Consider the following 14,240-nt stretch of genomic DNA (forward strand, 5'->3'; position numbering starts at 1 on the left):
AAATAGCAGGGGAGACAGATGGGACAGGTAAAGAGCAGTGGGCATTCAACTCTGCGTTTTTCTGAGCCTTCGCCCCAATTCCTAAGTAAAATTCCTAAAGTAAAAATGGAATTTTTGCTGGAAGAATTTTTAAGTCAAGCAAATCTGCCACATTCCTTAAACGACAGCTGCGGTAAGTACAGCTACTGTGTTGTTATGCAACATTCAGCCAATATTGGCACAACGGAGCACATGGATAAAACATGAAATGCTTTCCCTGTTTTCCATGTTTTGCCACAAAATTCTGTTGAGAAAAGTCTGTGACTCTTCACTGTCTGTCATTTCTGTGGGCTCATCCGGAAATTTAGAAAGGACCCTTTCAGTTAAAACTCCTCCCCCGTGTAATGCAAGTCTTCTCTCTCGCCTTAGGTAACACATTCCTTTCTTACCTGAACTCGTATTTACCTGCATGTGCTAAAGCAGCAACAACTCTTCTTTTTATTTTGCACTTTCAAGGGGCAATATATAGGACTGAGGATTTTTAAATCCCAATTTCCGAGATACCCGAGATAGCGAAGACCCACTAATCTGTTATAAAGACCAAATTCTTCCATTCAATTAACATTTTACAACTTCCCTGCTCTGTGGAAACAGTATTGGTAACACTTCTCTATATTTGCAATCTGTTTAGGTGTGACACTGGTGGAAATTAACAGTAAAGTGTTATTTTAAGTGAACTAAAACAACAAATTTTGAACCATATAAATTGTAATTTATGCCATATAAATCTGATATGTCAAAAAAAAAGGGGGAGAAAATGCTCAGAAAACTACTCGGAATGTCACAAGAATAGCTCTAACTTAATTAGGCTTTCCTCAGCAATTGGAAAAACAATTTTTTTTTTGTTTCTAAGAAATCGATTTTTAAAATATTTAGAATGCCTCCTTCCTTCTTCGAGAAAACCTTAATTATTCTTTTAGTTATAGGATTATAACAAATGAAAGAAAAAACTAGTAAAGAGAGTTGAAAAGATTTTTCATATTAAAAACAAAATATCTAAAATGCCAAGCCAAAATATTTTCCAAAGCCAGGTTCTAAAAAGTGAACTACATCTTTCAAGATCCCCAGGGATCACTCCAGATTGAGTTTCATATAAATAAGTACTATTTTGACAAAAAAAAATGTTTATTCAACAATAGGATTGCCAAACCCTAACCAATACCCATTCACTCTAACAAAATTTCAGCACAGTAGTATTAATGTTTAAATGATCCTTATGAATTCCAATACAGTGTGTGACAAATACAAAACAATATAGGAGTAGCTTGCTTTATATAATATACTAGATGTGTTCCTGTAAAGATAAAAGTAACTTAAGTTTTGTTAGATTAAATCATATTTTTAAGACAACAATTCTCTAAAGGAGAACTCTGACAAATCTCTTATTAAATAAAGCATTTTAAAAAGAAAATCATCACCTCCTAATTTATGTGCTTTTTTAATGTGTCATTTCAGACATCAGGTTTTTATGAAGGGGAGATTTCCCGCATAATAAACCCCTCAACCTTTAAGATAGTCCCCCCTAGGAAAGAGTTACTGTCCCTCTTGAATACCTGACTACTAAAAATGTAGGGCACCCACATCTTGGAGAATCCCATTTATATAGGCAACTTTATGTGGTCCAATAGTTTTCAAAAGTCACATTAAAGCAAAAGATTGAAAAGAACCTAAACGGCTGTGAATAGGGGTGCCGGTTACAAAAACCATGGTATATCCCTACAATGGAATCTGTGCATCTATAAAAAGCGAATGAGGAAGCTCTCTGTGTACATGTATCAGAAGTCCTCCAAAATATAGTGTAAAGGGGAAAAAGCAAGATACAGACGCTGGGTACAGAAGTTTATCCCTTGTGTAAAAGGAAGGAGGAAGAATACAGAAATCTGCATTTGCCTGGATACACATTTTTTAAATCCCTAGAATAATTCAGAAGCAATTAACAGTTGTGGTGACCTATGAAAGGAGATGAATGGGCAGACAGGAAATGGGCTAGGAGAAAGACCTTTCACCACATATCATTTTCTACTTTTTGATTTTTGAAGCATGTAAATGTATTACTCTTTGAAAAAAATATTTTTTTAAACTCAAGGTCAGATCAAGTGATTCTAAGTCATGTATTTGCTACATTTTCCATCTTGGGAGCCTTTTTCCAGCCTCCTATCTGCTTTGCCTGGAAGCAGAGCCTGAGACAGGGATTCAGATGCTCATGACCGAGTGAAGGACTGCTCTCTGAAAAGCCCGTTGTGGAGCAGGGGAGGCAGAAAAGGGTGGGGAAAGAGCCAGGCAAAGATGTGGTCTCAGGTAAAATTCAGAGCATAAATTGCACCACACATTGTCCCTCCTCAAGACTAAAGAGCCAGCTTTTGTACCCCAATATCAGACTCTGGACCTTGGGGTCAGGGGCAGGGGGCTGTAACCTCTCAGGCCATGTGGCTCCTGTTTGGCCAAAGGCAAGTCTCCAGAGATAGAGATGGGGCCAGCTGGGAGCAGCCATCAACCAATATTCCTGGCAGCTGGCAGATGGGTGCACAGCCTGGGAAGGGAGTAGGGGTGGGGCACCAGCAGTATCCCCTGTGCTGGGGATTCTTCACCTTCAGTGTTCATCAGAGTCCCATGGAAAGCTTCTCAAAACAAATGACTGAGCCCCAGCCCCAGAGTTTGTGATTCAGTAAGTGCAGGAACTTTCTAGCAAGTTCCCACTTGATGCTTTGCTGCTGGTCCAGAATCCACATTTTGAGAACCACTGCCCTACAGCATCTTTGCCTCTGCCTTTCCTTTTCCTCTGTAGCCAATCTCAGGACGCTCTTATCTCCCTTTGAATCTTCTCCAAGGTACTTCCTCTCCATTCTCACGGCTGACATTCCAGGGCAGGTCCTTATTTTATCAAGACCTAGATTAAGGGTAATTATTACATAGACAAAAAAGGGCAGGACCTATTGTGAATTACCTTTATTGGCTACCCTGATTAAAACCGCTGGGTAATTTTCTCACTTTAATTGTCTGCAAGTGCCACAGGGAGGGCTCGTCGTGGGTTCAAACAGTGGAAGAACTGCTGCAGTTCCTTGCCACTGATCTCTGTGCTAACTATTCTAGAAAAACATATGCAGATCAAGTTCAATAGTTTTGGTGGGGGGGGGGGTGGCACTGTGGTGCAAAGGAGCAGCTCTCAGAACTGGGTGGGGGTAGGTCACTGATCTCCTCTGAGCCTTGCATTTTAGAGATGAGGAACCTGAGGCCCCGCTCACATGCATGTGCCTTAGAGTGACGCACAACCCCTTCAACTGGGAGCATCCCAGCCTGGGATCTGGAATGAGGACCCCAGGTTTCGGCCTTTCACAGCCCAAGAACTTTAGCAGCTCACCAACTCGAGCTCCACCTGCCGCTTTCCAGGCTCCTCATTGCTAAGAAACAATGAAGCTAATATTTATTGAGACCCTAGTGTGTTTGAGACAGTGTACCAGAGTTATCATGTATATTACCTCTTTATCTGCCTTAAACATCTCACCAAGACCAATGACAGGACTCAGATCAGGCAAGAGGAGTGCCTCATTCCAACCCTGACCAGTACCACCACCTTCAGGGCGGGAACAGCCACAGAGTCAGATCATCTCAAGTGACACTGCACATGGGGTTATGGCAGAACAGTGCACCTTGGGACGTGATGGTGTTGTGCAATACTAGGCAACGAGAAGTTACCCTTAGATTCTAAGAATCACGAACTCCTTTGTAAAAAGGAAAGTGGTGGCAGCCACCCAGAAAAGACATCGGTAGTCTCATTTTCATGTCATCAACCCTGTCCTTAAAGGTCACTTGGGAGTGGAGGCTTCTTTTGACATGAGATGTCTCTTTCAAAAGGAAATGGTGTCTCTTTCCAGTGGGAAGATTTCTTGCTCCTTTGATGGAGTGGCTTCCTCCAGGCAGCTCTTTTCTCTAGAACTGTGCCATCCAATATGATAGCCACTAGCCACATGTGGCTATTTCAGATTAAATTTAAGTCAATTAAACAATAAAATTAAAAATTCCACTTTGTCTCACCAGCCACATTTCAAGTGCTCAATAGCCGCTTCCGCCTAGTGGCGTCAGTATTTGACAGCACAGATATAAACATTTCCACCATTGTAGACAGTTCTGTTGGACAGTGCTGGTATTGTGGCTTTCCCTATGCTTGATTTATTCAAAATCTTACTTCTCAGAGTCACCTAGAAAGAAAAAAATCATTTTCTCCTTTATACAGAATCTGATTTTGCCTTTGTGTCATCCTTTAGTTCCTCTGTGACTTTTACAGTGAATTCCTCTGAATTGACTTTAAAAATAAGTTCATCCATGTTCTCAACGTAGAGCGCAGAGATCCCTGAGGGTCCCCAAGACCCTTTCAGGAGTTCTGCAAGGTGAAAACTATTTTCATAGTAATACTAAGATATTATCTTTTTCTTTTTCATTCCTTCCAAATGTACAGTGGAGTTTTCCAGAAGCTATATGATGTGTGATATCACAGAAGCAGATAAGATAATCCATGAATCTTCTATTAAGCCAGACATTGAAAGATTTGCAAAAATGTAAAAACAGTGCTGCTGGGGAGGATGATAAATTAGGAGTTTGGGATGAACAGATATACACACTACTATATAGAAAATAGATAAACAGCAAGGACCTACTGTATAGCACAGGGAACTAAATTCAATATCTTGTAATAACCTATAATGGAAAAGAATCTGGAAAAGAATATATATATCTGAATCACTTTGCTGTACACCTGAAACTAACACAACACTGTAAATCAACTATACATCAATTTAAAAAAAAGATTATATCAGAGAAAAATGCTACTTTCTCACTAACTGTCTTTTGTTTTGGAAAAGTTATTTTTTTACATGTTATTTATGTTAACATGTAATGACTTATTAATGTTATCTTAAATGAATTGATAAATTATTTAAAATATCTGTTTTAATATCTTACATATGGTAAATATTGGTAGTTATAACCCGTGTAAACAGTAGCTCTTAGGGGGCCTCAATTATTTTTAAGAGTGTAAAAGGGACTAGAGATGAAAAAGTTTGAGCACTGCCGAGCTATGTTATTAGTGATATCATTGCTCATTTTTGTTTTCTTTCTGGTTTTTGATGTATACCCACCACTAGATAAAAAAGACTGGTCCCATCCCAGATTCTCCTATTGTTCCCAGCTTGTTTGCCACAGCATTAAGGATGCAATCATCTCAAATCCCTTGTAGAATGAAACTGAAGTGAATAGGAGAACAAGGGCTCTGTTGTCTCACTTGTAGGTTAGGAAAATGAACATCTTCCTAGGAAGCAGAGCAGCAGGCAGTGAGAATGAGCCACAGAAATGTCCTTCCCACCCCCTAGCCCTTTCCTCTCCCAACCTGCCCCTGCCCTCTTGACCTAAGAGAGGAGCTGGAGGAAAGTCCAAAGCTTGAGAAAAAAAAAAAAAGCCAAATTCAGGGGGTATGATGCCCAGAGAACACCGGGGTGAGCAAGGTTGGCATTCGAATCAGTGGCTGCTAGTAAGATTGGTGTTAAAATAAACTATTAAGAAATAAATTGAGTGGGGAAATATGCACTTGTGTATTTTAGGAGTAGATTCTTTTTTTTTAAAGAAATTCTAAAGAAGTATCTGTTCACATTGTTTAAGCTTCGAGGATTTTTTGGGTTTTGTTTTTTTTGGTGGGGGGGTTTGCTAAAGTGTCAGAATCATATAAGAGCAAACCATGTGTAAATACATCTAAACTATCATTCTCATTGGTGAAAAAACTGAAAACATTCCCTCTAAGATCAGGAACAAGATCAGGAACAAGATGTCTACTCTCGCCACTACTATTCAACATAGTTTTGGAAGTCCTTGCCACAGCAACCAGAGAAGAAAAAGAAATAAAAGGAATCCAAATTGGAAAAGAAGAAGTAAAGCTGTCACTGTTCACAGATGACATGATACTATACATAGAAAATCCTAACGATGCCACCAGAAAACTACTCGAGTTAATCAATGAATTTGGCAAAGTTGCAGGATATAAAATTAACACAGAAATCTCTTGCATTTCTATACACTAACAATGAAAGATCAGAAAGAGACATTAAGGAAACAATCCCATTCACCATTGCAACAAAAAGAATAAAATACCTAGGAATAAACCTAACCAAGGAGGTAAAAGACCTGTACTCAGAAAACTATAAGACACTACTGAAAGAAATCAAAGATGACACAAACAGATGGAGGGACATACCATGTTCCTGGGTTGGAAGAATCAACATTATGAAAATGACTATATTACCAAAAGCAATTTACAGATTCAATGCAATCCCCATCAAATTACCAATGGCATTTTTCACAGAACTAGAACAAGGCATTTTACGATTTGTATGGAAACGCAAAAGACCCCAAAGAGCCAAAGCAATCTTGAGAAGAAAAGACAGAGTTGGTGGAATGTAGGCTATCCTACAAGGCTACAGTAATCAAGACAGTATGGTACTGGCACAAAAACAGAAATAGAGATCAATGGAACAGGATAGAAAGCCCAGAGATAAACTATGGTCAACTAATCTATGACAAAGGAGGCAAGGATATACAATGGAGAAAAGGCAGCCTCTTCAAGAAGTGGTGCTGGGAAAACTGGACAGCTACATGTAAAAGAATGAAATCAGAACACTCCCTAACACCATACACAAAAATAAACTCAAAATGGATAAAAGACCTAAATGTAAGGCCAGACACTATAAAACTCCTGGAGGAAAACATAGGTAGAACACTCTTCGACGTAAATAACAGCAAGATCTTTTTTGATCCACCCCCTAGAATAATGGAAATAAAAACAAAACTAAATAAGTGGGACCTAATGAAACTTCAAAGCTTCTGTACAGCAAAGGAAAGTACAAGCAAGACGAAAAGACAACCCTCAGAATGGGAAAAAATATTTGCAAATGAATCAACAAACAAAGGATTAATCTCCAAAATATATAAACAGTCACCCAGCTCAATATCAAAAAAATAAACAACCCAATCAAAAAATGGGCAGAAGACCTAAATAGGCATTTCTCCAAAGAAGACATACAGATGGCCAAGAGGCACATGAGAAGCTGCTCAACATCACTAATAATTAGAGAAATGCAAATCAAAACTATAATGAGGCATCACCTCACACCGGTTAGGATGGGTATCATCAGAAAATCTACAAACAGTAAATGCTGGAGAGGGTGTGGAGAAAAAGGAATGCTCTTGCATTGCTGGTGGGAATGTAAATTGACACAGCCACTATGGAAAACAGTATGGAGGTTCCTTGCAAAACTGAAAATAGAGTTACCAAATGACCCAGCAATCCCACTGCTGAGCATATACCCAGAAAACACCATAATTCAAAAAGACACATGCACCCCAATGGTCGTTGCAGCACTATTTACAATAGCCAGGACACGGAAGCAACCTAAATGTCCATCAACAGATGAATGGATAAAAAAGATGTGGTACGTATATACAATGGAATATTACTCAGCTGTAAAAAGCAATGAAACTGGGACATTTGTAGAGACATGGATGGACCCAGAGACTGTCATACAGAGTGAAGTGAGTCAGAAAGAGAAAAACGAATATCGTATATTAACACATATATGCAGACTATAGAAAAATGGTACAAATCAACCGGTTTGCCAGGCAGAAATAGAAACAGATGTAGAGAACAAACATACGGACACCAAGAGGGGAAAGTGGGGAGGGTTGGGGGGGAATGAATTGGGAGACTGGGATACCAAATTGTACACTCTAAATACATGCAGTTTATTGTATGTTAACTGTATCTCAATAAAAGTTCTTTAAAAAATACATCTAAACTGCTCTGTCCCTGTGATTGAAGGGTGTCAGAAATGGAGGAGAGGTAAGGGTTCCTTAAAAAAAATAGTATCTGAACAAATACTAAAACTGAAGAGCATAACAAAGTTGTGAATATTAATGACATAGAAAAGAGAAACCTAGAGCCTGGACCCTAGGATGCTGATCTAAGGGTATTATCAAAAGGTTGGATAAAGCTATTTTCTTTTCTGCTTATTTTTCTCTTTCAAGTGGGAGTAAGAAAAGGAACAAAGGAAGCTGGAAGCTGAGAGAGAGATTCTCCCAGTAAACAAGTTTCTCTGAAGTTCTCTATGCCTCTTCCTCCTCCTCCTTCCTCCCTTCACCCACTCACACCCCCTCAAATAATAACAATAACAAAAGTAGCTCACATGTATTGATACTTTGTATTTACCAGGTACTGTTCCAAACACTTTCCATGTAGTAACTCAGTCCCACAAGCCTATGAGGTGGGTACTCTTGCGAACCCTCACTTTATACATGAGGCACCTGACGTACACAAAGGTACGGTAATTGTCCAAGGGCTTTGCACTATCTGAGCCTAAGAGTTCTAAGAGGGAACAAAAGCATCAATTTTGCTGGAGCGGATAATGGTTGCAGTTTACGATAAGAAAAATGTGCCATTTGAACCCAAGATTTTGTCTGTCTTTGAATATTACTCTTTAACATATTTTTAAAAATAATTATTGGAAAATCATTTAATGTTTATACTATTTAATGTTTTAATAGAAAAACCTACATAAAAAGGAAAGAGAATGATATTTGTATTTCTCTATACTGTTTACATTAAGAAGAGCCTAATTGCTGATACTCAGCTGCTGCTTCTGTAAAATGGGGACAAAATACCAACTTCTTAAGGTTGCTAGAAAGCATTCGATGACAAAAGTACAAACAGTGCCTAATGCCTCCTGGTACACAGTAGGTGATGAATAAATGGCAGCCGTAATAATGGTTCCTCCACCCTCCACCCCCATTTCTATGCTTTACTTATTCCTCTGTGGTGATTCCATTCCAAGGCAGACAAGCTCACGTCTTGGGGTGGCAAGATGGCTGCTAGCAGGTTCAAGTATCACATATACCCCCTCTCCTCAGCAAGTTCATCAGGGAAACAAGGGTTGCAACCAAAGTGTCAGGGACTGTGAAGGGTCTGAGGTTTTACCCTCTTTGCAAGCTAACAATTTACCCTGCCACAGTTTCATGGATACTGGGAGAAGACACAAGACTCCTAGGTCAGAGATGAGGGATAGTTTATTACTTACAGAAATAGCAGTAGCTACAGTATCAGCACTTTTGTGTAGGTTCCCCAGACCCAATTCCCACAGGGCAATACAAAGAGGGCCCAGTGACACCCGTACACAGGGGATTGTATTACAGGAGAGGAACCTTGAGCTTGATGAACCTGAACCTTCTATAACTGTCTGGAGAGAACTATTCTCTTTATCATGCAGGACAGTAAGCCTGCCCATCCTTTGCTTTGGAGGGAGACTGTATCTCAATCTTACAAGATTGTTGGCTACATAAACCTCCTTGAAAAGACAGTCTGGAACGAAGGCCATTCAGTGCCTCACTGACAAGATGTGCAGAAATGTGAGAGACCTGTGGAGAATTGTCTCCCAACAGAGAATTCCAGAATCGAGTTTCATGGGTTTGCCTTGGGTCACGTGTTCATTGCTAAACCAATCACTGCAGTCAGGGGGAAGGACTGCATCAACTGGCCAGGCCTAAGCCATTTCCCAGAGCTGGGGAGAGGGCTTGTCCCCAAGGTAGCTCCACACCTTCCATTTACAAATGTGACTGGTGGTGGCAACTAACACTCTATGGCTACAAATCTGTGGAAATGCCTCTTGACTCATAGAAAGTTTCTATTTTGGCACTGGCACCACAATATTGTAGCATGTTACTGATGTCCATCAAGTATAACTAAGTACAGTAGTCATACCACAAGAAAGTCAAGTTAAAACCACATATTATGAAGTGACACCTTGAGGGCAGTACTTAAGAATTTCTCAAGATAGTGTCTGTAAGAAAATGTTTGACTGTGAGATAGTTCGATAAAAGTTACAGTGATATGTACCACATCTTCTTTATCCATTCCTCTGTCAACGGACATTTAGGTTGCTTGCATGTCCGGGCTATTGTAAATAGTGCTGCAATGAACACTAGGGTGCATGTGTCTTCTTGAATTATGATTTTCTGTGGATAATATGCCCAGTAGTGGGATTGTTGGGTCATATGGTAGTTCTATTTTTAGTTTTTTAAGGAACCTCCAAACTGTTTTCCATAGTGGCTGTACCAACTTATATTCCCACCAACAATGCAAGAGAGTTCCCTTTTCTCTGCACCCTCTCCAGCATTTATTGTTTGTCGATTTTCTGATGATGGCCATTCTGACTGGTGTGAGGTGATACCTCATTGTGGTTTTAATGGCTGACTTTATGCGTTAGCTCATTGAATTATTCTTTTTGCAACTTAATTATTTAGGTGAATTCTCTCTTTCAAGGTCCCAATGTAGTAATGAGAGTCGCTGTGTTGCTCACCCCAATACGAAGGTCTGTTTGTTTAATGCTCTCTTTGAATTTGCCCAGGTAACCATCAAACAAAGCCTGGCTGGCCATATGTCTAGCAAGGATGTTATGAATGAGGTAGGAGGCTATGATAGATGTGTTTCCCAAACTGTATGGAACCTTTGATTATCTCGTTATGTCAACATGTTTTTGTTAAAAAAACAAACAAACAAAAAACAAACTCCATGACCAAATTTAAGAAGCATGCTACAAAGTTGAACAGGTTTCTTTACTGCAGGATTTCTCAGTGCTTTTAAAGTAGTAACATGCACTATAAATCTCCATGAGAGAGATAGAGAATGAAGAATTACCCATACTTCTTTGACCTCTGAACAAGTTTTTTTTTCACAGAAAACCTAATAATAATTCAATGAAACACTGTAAAAGATGAACATTAACAATCCTTACCAAATCAGAGATTTTATAATTCTGTTACTTTATCCTCCACTGAAGACCTAATAGAAATGTAACCAGTGATTTTTACATTTTGATATATTTAAGTAACAGTGTCTATAGGACTAAAATTTTCCCAGTAGATTATGCAATTCTTCAACAAATTACTGAAATTTTAGTTCAGTTCCAAGTTCTTTTACTGTAACAGAGCATTTAGGGTTTCAAGATGTCTAACTAAATGTGTCAAAATTAAACATGATTATTACAGACCAAGAGAGACAGAATAAAGTCAAAACTATCTGAACACTGGCATCTTCTTCAGGCTGAAATACACTTTTTACAGAGCATGCAGCCATAAAACTAGCATTTATGTTAGGCTAGGATTAGTATTTTATCATATTGTAGATACACTGAGGTGCTTTTAGTAATTTTGAAAGGCAGTTTCATATTCCCAACTGTAATAGAGTGCCTGAGAAATCACACCCATCTCGCTAAAACCAGTGTAATTATGAGAGTGAAAACAGCTAAATATCTTGACAGAGCCCTTTGGCTGTCTCGTAATACTGAGACATTAAGTTAATGCAGTCTGTCACTCTGAAGAAATGTGGAATCTACCTTTCCATTCTAGTTTGAAACAAAAATTGGTAGCATAAAATTGAGAAGTAAATGAACCAAGAAAGATGTCCATATTTTTTGTAATAGCCTTGCCCTGGAGAATAAATCCCCCATTGAAAAAGTAGTTTGCTGTAGAAAATGAGCAAATCATAGACTCTCAGAGGCAAAAAGGACCTTAGAGATCATCTGGTATTATTTAGACCAAGTTGTGCAATTTATTTTTTGGAAGCAATAAGTATGGCAATAGGAAAAAGATGCCTCAAGGTGGATGATGTCTTATTACACTTATTATTTCAGGTTACTTGCCCACGTGAGTCTGCTCCAACAATTGCACACACTCTTCCTGGACTCGGAGTTGGGAGCTAGCAAAACAAAGAAGCAGGGACAGTGGAGGATCCGTTTTGGTGGTAGTGGCAACAGCACTGGCAGCAGTGGCAGTCACATCTGTATTCCAGGGCAGAGGTAGGAGCATCCAATGCCACTGGTGCGGTGACACAAGCTATGGCATCCAGTGTTGACTGGAAGCAGGATGAATGTCACATTGAGGTGTGACTTTTGGCAGTTTGGGTTGCATCAGCCAATGTCGGAGCTAGGGTCCACCTGTCCTGAAGATACTTTGTGAGCTATCCAAAATCTTTTCATTAAACCATTTACCATTTAAGTCATCCAGAGTTCATTTTATGTTTCCAGAGAAAGGGAGTCTGGGAGATCATTTTTAAGGTGGTCTCATCAAGGTGTGCTAGCCTGATGTATCAATGGCAGGCATTTTTTTAAGCTTTATTTATTTATATTATTTTTTGGAGGGGATAGCTGTGTTAGGTCTTAGTTGCGGCATGTGGGATCTTTCGTTGCGGCATGGACTCTGTTGTGGTGCGCAGGCTTCTCTCTAGTTACGGAGCCTGGGCTCTATAGCACATGGGCTCTCTAGTTGTGGTGTGTGGGCTTAGCTGCCCCACAGTGTGTGGGATCTTGGTTGCCCCACCAGGGATCGAACCAGTGTCCCCTGCATTGCAAGACAGATTCTCAACCAGTGGACCACCAGGGAAGTCCCCCAGGCATCCCTTCTTGATACCAGCCTTCTGATCAGGTTTCAGCACAGCCCTGTCTTTCTTGTTTGCTTTACAAATGTCACCCAATCCTAGGAGCGCCATGATGCATCTTCATATACTGACCATAGGAGAGAAGGCTAGAAAGGTCTTTGGGACCAAGCCTTAGAGGGCTATGAATGTTGGGCATGGATTTTGCAAGTTTCTGACCAGAGGGATAGTATGACTACAGCTGCACTTTTATCAGCTAATGATATAGAGAATTAATTGCGAGGAGGAATCCAAAAAGGCCAGTTGGGAGGCCATCACAAAAATACATGTAAAGTGCTGGAGATCTAAACAAGCAACTACTGGAATATTCTTCCCACACTCAGCTGAACAGCTAGACTTTATCCTCCAAGTCTCAGCTCAGATGCCAAACCACCAAGTAAGCCACCTCTGAACACCTAGCCAGGCCAGCCTGTTCTCTCTGCTGTCAGACATTCGGGTGCATTCCTCTACATCAGCTCTTAATACATTATCTTGAAAGTATCAATTTACTTGATAGTCTCTTTCAAAAACCTTACTGTTTCTCTTTACATTCTAAGCACCTAGAAGCTCATGGCATGGCCAGAAAGGACGCTCAAATCTTCCCTCCCAAATCTGATCTAATTCCAAATTTCCCCATTATGGCAGATGGCTCCTTGACTTAAGCAGAAAACCTGGGAATCATCCATGACTGACTCATCTCTCTCCTTACCACCAGCTGCCTCCAGTCTCCCTCCCAGTCCAATCCATCACCAAGTCATGCCTGGTCTACATTCAAGATGGACCTGGAAAGAATTCACTCTTCTCCATTTGCACTGCCACCATTTTGACCCACCTGACCATCCTCTGTCACTTGGATGACTGCAACAAACTCCTCACTCACCTCTACTTGTACATTCTTGCTTATCTTCCATCTGTTCCCCACTGAGTAATCAGAGGAACCTTCTTTAACACATAACCAGATATAGTCGATTCTTGTTATTTGCAGTAGTTATGTTCTAGAAGTTGCTATGTTAACACTGCATTCGCAAAAATGGAAGCATTGCTCCTAGGGAAAATACAGGCTTAGGTTCCTGTGAGCCTCTGGTCACATTTTCATCAACCAATCAACACACAACCTTATTTAATCTGTGTTTCTGTTAAAAGACACCTTATTGAATATATATTGTTGAATCGTTAACATTAAACTCCCAGCCTGTAGCACTGTAACCCACGCCGAATGAAGCTTCTTTGACACATGTATTTTCCCCATGAAGCACATCGCAACTTGTTTGTGCTTAGAGACACCGGGCAGGTCTTCAGCATTAGCTTGGGAACTATTTGAAGCAAACTAGTATTAACAAAATATTAAAATAGTATTAAACAATAGTATTAAACAAAATAGTATTAAACAAAATAGTATTTTAAACAAAATCACTATCAAAAAATCTCAAAAATATGAAAAATGTGACAGTAAATAAATATATTGCAAAAAGGACATTTGTTTACAGTATGAGAGCAGGAACAAGAAAGCAGGGTGTTGCCTTATCTAACCTCAGCTAGGAATATGCATGTCGTGCAAGTCAGACTTTTCACCTCTCTCCACAAATAACCAATAAAGCACCAAGAGTCTTGATTTGGAGGTTACAAATAAATTTTGGACCCTGTCAATATTCACAAATACAGAACCTATGAATAATGAGGATTGATTGTATGTCACTCCCTT

The sequence above is a fragment of the Hippopotamus amphibius genome, chromosome X (assembly GCF_030028045.1).
Source record: "Hippopotamus amphibius kiboko isolate mHipAmp2 chromosome X, mHipAmp2.hap2, whole genome shotgun sequence".
Classification (NCBI taxonomy): Eukaryota; Metazoa; Chordata; class Mammalia; order Artiodactyla; family Hippopotamidae; genus Hippopotamus; species Hippopotamus amphibius.